The following is a 6149-nucleotide window of genomic DNA, read 5'->3' on the forward strand; positions in this document are numbered from 1 at the left end:
TAACAATGGAAAATTGTACGGAAATGCAGGAGGATCTGCAACGAATTGACGCATGGTGCAGGGAATGGCAATTCAGTCTCAATGTAGACAAGTGTAATGTGCTACGAATACATAAAAAGATAGTTCCCTTATCATTTAGCTACGAAATAGCAGGTCAGCAACTGGAAGCAGTTAATTCTGTGAATTATCTATGAGTAGGTATTAGGAGTGATTTAAAATTGAATGATCATATAACGTTGATCGTCGATAAAGCGGATGCCAGACTGAGAGTCAGTGGAAGAATCCTAAGGAAATGCAATCCGAAAACAAAGAAAGAAGGTTACAGTACCCTTATTCGCCTACAGCTTGAATATTGCTCACCAGTGAGGGATCCGTACCAGATAGGGTTGATAGAAGAGATAGAGAAGATCCAACGGAGAGCAGCGCGCTTCGTTACAGTATCATTCAGTAATCGCGAAAGCGTTACGGATATCATAGGTAAACTCCAGTGGAAGACTCTGCAGGAGAGACGCTCAATAGCTCGGTACGAGATTTTGTTGAAGTTTCGAGAACATACCTTCTCCGAGGAGTCAAGCAGTATATTGCTCCCTCCTACGTGTATCTCGCGAAGAGACCATGAGGATAAAAGCAGAGAGATTAGAGCCCACACAGAGGCATACCGACAATCTTTCTTTCCACGAACAATACGAGACTGGATTAGAAGGGAGAACTGATAGAGGTACTCAAAGTACCCTCAGCCACTCACCGTCAGGTGGCATGCGGAGTATGGATGTAGATGTAAATGTAGATACAAAATGGATACCACAAGTTAACACTGTTTTGTAAGGCAATCAGTGAGATGTAACATAACACCATGATACCGCAAAAACTAGAAAAATCACGTAATTAGAGATGAGTTAGTCCCTAACGCTTGGACAGGTTACAATTATTTTCAAAAGCGTTAAAATCACATTACAATCTGAAACAACTAACTATGGCTCATAAACTACGTAGAAATCCTTGCACAAAGTAAATGTTTGCATGAACAAAATATTCTGAGACAACGTCTGGACTAATAAAGGTCTATGACAGTTTGAAGTATTTGTCCTCTGTATTAGGTTTTCCGCACCTGCTAAATGTCCCAGTGACGATAGGTTTTGGCATAAACTGGTCGTTAAGGGAACTAGTTAAAGGAAACCCGATAAACAGCGGTAAACGCTCTATAGAATGGTTCAAATGGCTCTGAGCACTATGGGACTTACCTACTGTGGTCATCAGTCCCCTAGAACTTAGAACTACTTAAACCTAACTAACCTAAGGACATCACACACATCCATGCCCGAGGCAGGATTCGAACCTGCGACCGTAGCAGTCGCGCGGTTCCGGACTGCGCGCCTAGAACCGCAACGCTCTATAGAAACCGCAATATTAATGGAATGTAATAAGTAACGTCACTGTACTAATTATTCACGAAGTATTATTTGCTCACATGTTTGAACTGTAAATGACATGACGAAATTTTCTGTTCTGGATCTGGACAGAAATCCTCCACTAACTAAAATACACTTTCGCACCTGCCCTGGACTTGATCAAGGCAACTATCATCAATGCTCACTAGCCGTTACGAGACGTGAAATGTAAAGGTTTTCCCCAGTATTAGTTATCACATCTGAACTTGAAACGAAATAACGAAATTATTTCAATTACATCAAAACCATTATCGCCCTGTCAACTAACCACGAAACACGTTTAATATACTCTCCTTCACAAGTAACCAAGTATGTACGTGCTGAAATTTGAAATGCTATGATTTAAAATGTTGTGACTGGATTTTCTACCCAGCACGTTATCGGATTGTTAACTAAGTAAATTCAGATGTTACAAATCGAATTTATCTACTAGCAGCGAGCTGTATCAATATGAGATGAGGGTACAATTTGTTTTGCTTGCCCAGGAATCGAAATGCGCGTACTGTCGCTGTTTCGCATCCATAAATAGACGTTGAGTATCAACTGCTTGCTCACCAGTAGTGAGATGCTCGCATGTTTCGCTAGAAATAACAGTACCGATCGTTATTGTTGACTATTCATGAACAGATATTAAATGTGCAAATTATTTTTCGGTGGTAGGTCATTGTGGACATGCTGGGCGCAAAATGAATTTATGAATATGTTTGTACTGGACTATGATTGACACCCAGATACGTTCCATTCATAGAGATCCGAATTCGAATTCCAGTCGAGGACCAAAAATTGCAACGTCTCAAGTTCAAATTAAATATGAACACTGTGAACGAAATAGACATTCCTAAATTAAATGAAATAAACTTTTCAGTGCTAGTTCACTGGCGACAGAGTTTGTGCCTTTGGCGACTGCTGCCTTTGTTATGGCGCCATTTGAACAGTTTCTGACGCTGTTGGTAGTGAAGGGATACTGTGTTTAATGCGGATTCTGAACCACTGTGCGACCTAACATTCTGGACTTGGCGTTACCATAGGTGAATTAGATCTTTTCGTGAATGCTAAAAGTTGACCCAATGAGAGGAGATCGAACCTGTACTGGGAAACTATCGAACTACGATCAATCCAACAGACCATTGCCACACATGAATATCAGCGCCCTGATTGTGTTGTTGTGTCCGACGAAGCGCCTAGAAGCTGTGAAAAAATCGGGCTCTCACGATTACCTGTTTAATTACCTGCAAGTTTCTAATGCGTGATATAAGGACCATTCTAGTCTGCATACCTCTAATTTGATGCCAATATGAAATTTTTTCTATGACAACTAATGTTTTAGTTCGAGAAATACAATTCCAGCGTGTGAAGTTACCAGATAATTTGATGATTACTGCCATGGTTGCTGTTATTATCTTCATTAGGCTGGTACTAGGCATGTGAGTGAAGGAAAGGTATATGCTCTTTGATCATTTTTAGAACCATCTGCCCAAATATAGTAATTATGTAGTTCCTTTCATGTAGTTGTGCATAACTACATGTGGGATCCCTCTGTTGTAGCGTCTGAAACTAAATGTGAATAAGCGTCGCTCTGAAGCGTTCGTGCTTACTAAATAACCGTGTAACTAACGGTGTTGCTCTTGTTTGGCTTTTAGAATGATGAGTAGCTTTCAAGTATTTGTCAAACGATTGATTTGTAAGCTGTTAGTTAGCACACCTGAACTTGAAACTAAATGAGGAATTTTTTGTGCTAAATCAAGATCTTTATCTCCCTGCTAACTAACCACGAAAGACGTTTAATGTACTTTCCTTCACACGTAACCACGTGAGTACGTGTTGAAAACTGGAATGGTGTGAGGTAAAATTTTGTGACGGGGTTTGGTACCCAGCACGTTATTGGATGGGTAACTAAGAAAAATCAAATATTAAATATCGAATCCACCAGCAGCGAGATTTATCAATATGTAATAACGGTACACTCATTTTCTGCCCAGGAAACGAACCCGGCGCCCACTGTCGTCCTTATCCATCCATAAACAATATAAACTATTAACTGCTGGCTCACCAGTAGTAAGATGCTCACATATATGACTAGATATAATGGCAGCTAACGTTATTGTTGACAATTCATGAAGAGGAGATTAAAAATGAAAATTATACAAGGAAATTTTTAATATTTTTGTACTGGAGCATGATTCCAATCCAGATATGTTCCATTCATAGACAACCGAATTCGAGCTCCACTCCTTCACCAAAATTTTCTACGTCTCAAATTTACATTAAATATCAGCCCTGTGAACGTAATGCCCCTTGGATCATTAATGAAAAAAAGTTTAGTGCATGTTTACCCGAACAGAATTTCTGTCTTCTGCTACTACCGCCTTTCTTTTGGCGCAATTTGAACCGTCTCTGACCCTGTTGCTGGCGAAGGGATATGGTGTTTATGTGGATTCTGAACTATGGCGTGACATAATATTCTTCAGTTGGCGTTACCAGAGATGCAGTAGATCCGTTAGTGAGTGTTAAAAATGAACGATCTATGTGAGAATCGAACCCACACCACGCAGTTATCAAACTTGGATCCCTAACTATACCGTAACAGTAATTTCATGTGCAGTGGATACATACCGATTGCAGAATTTAAGAATAAGGCTCTGCATCAATTCCGGTTGAGGTAGTGCAACATCATACACCAGCAGTCTGCTCGTGATGCCACCTGCATTGTTGTTTTCAGTTGAATCCGTAATCACTGAAATAAAATCACATAACCTCCCAACACGAGAGGTTTTATTTCGTTCCTCCATTCCTGCTGGGAGATTTGTTTTCTTAATGATCAGCTCTTTTCCTTTCTAACAGCGGAGTGTGCGCTGATATGAAACTTCCTGGCAGATTAAAACTGTGAGCCGGACCGACAGGGCTTCTGTAAAGTTTGAAAGGTAGGAGACGAGGTACTGGCAGAAGTAAAGCTGTGAGGACGGTGTGAGCCGTGCTTGGGTAGCTCAGATGGTAGAGCAATTGCCCTCGAAAGCCAATGGTCCCGAGTTCGAGTCTCGGTCCGGCACACAGTTTTAATCTGCCAGGAAGTTTCAGTTCTGTCTTTGTATATCGTCCATGTGGAGCGTGATTTGACAGAAACTGTGTCCATCAGAGGCAAAGGTGTGGCCGAACTTCCGTCACTGTTTGGGGATGGATATCAGCAGATGGTTGTGGCGTTTTGTGGGAACTAGACTGCCCGCTTGCAAGTCATTACTACTGCCACATACTGGAGAACATAATGGTTCCTTCTATTCGTCAGAGGTTCTCGGGAGGCAGTATAATATTCCAGCATGACCGTTCCCCAGTCCATACAGCAAATTGTGTAAGACAATGGTTTCAAATGAATGGAGACATCTATCTCCTGGACTGGCCTCCAAAAGGTGCTGACCTCAATCCTGTCGAGCACGTAAGGGCAGAGATGGAGAAAATTATTAGGTGTAGAAGACCTACACCAACAACCAAGGCATCGCTGTCCGAAGCAGTTCATGATTCATGGGAAGAGCTGACGCAGAATAACAGATTCATCCGGAATCTTGTTGCCTCTGTTCCCCGGCGGCTAAATGCTGTTGTAGAGGAGGAGACTAAATCCATTGTGTCATTAGGGAGGAAATTTTATGACAAAAGAACGTTTTGTTTACCGTTCGATTACTCTTATTCAGCATTTACGTTACTATGAACAAAAGGAAAATGTGTTTGCCTTAAACATTTTTCAAATGAAGGAACTAAATCGAAAACGACAGATCATCACCAGCTAAGACATTTAATTGAAAGAAGAAGACCACAATATACACATAACTCAATTAGTCTATTTTTTTCACATGGTAAATGCCATCAAATCCGATGAGGCCAACAAAGTGAAAGAATTAATTTTGTTTGACGTCAATGAGAAGGCATATTACTTTGAGTTATTTGTGCAGGCAGGACTTCAGTACCGACGGGAGCATAAAAGAGAGATTATTTTTATTTAATACTGAGTGCAAAACACCATACAGAAAAGTGCGAGTATGACTCGCACTATGTGAGTTCTGTACAAACACAATTACGTACTTAGATAACAGTAATTCCTTTTGCTTAATGCCCAGGTGCAAGTTTTTGTATTGGACACCACTTCGGTGACTTGTGTGTCCCTAAACTACTCCAGTCATCCAAGCGGTGAGAAGCGAAGTACAGTTAAATGGGTAAACCGAAACACGCGATGTTTCTCGCCAATCGTTATATCATTGAGAGGTGAACATTAGGTTAAAATGAAGACTGAAAAGTCCATAGTATAAACGAGATTCGATCCTGAGATTTTTCTAATCGGAGGCACGCACTATACCGCTAAACCCGCAGGCCCAATAATTCCGACCAATATACGTCTGTAGCGTTTATGGATTAAACTGCGAGTATCAGAATGTTTGACACACCAGGCTGTATCTTTCGATAGAAGTAACTTAGGAGCATAAATTTATTCACACAGCCACGGGACCGTAGACCTTAGCACGTGGCACAAATTTCTGCTTCATATCTTTACATGTCCTGAGAACAAGATGTCTTAGCAGACAGAAAGACAGGCAGATGTATAACAAATGGTAAAGAAAATGAATTTTTCCGTGCCATATCATTACAAATCAAAAATTTCGGATTTATTCCTTTACTTGTACTTTATGTATCTGCACACACTGCTAAATTCCAAACGTT

Source organism: Schistocerca piceifrons, chromosome X (genome assembly GCF_021461385.2).
Source record: "Schistocerca piceifrons isolate TAMUIC-IGC-003096 chromosome X, iqSchPice1.1, whole genome shotgun sequence".
In the NCBI taxonomy this organism is placed as follows: Eukaryota; Metazoa; Arthropoda; class Insecta; order Orthoptera; family Acrididae; genus Schistocerca; species Schistocerca piceifrons.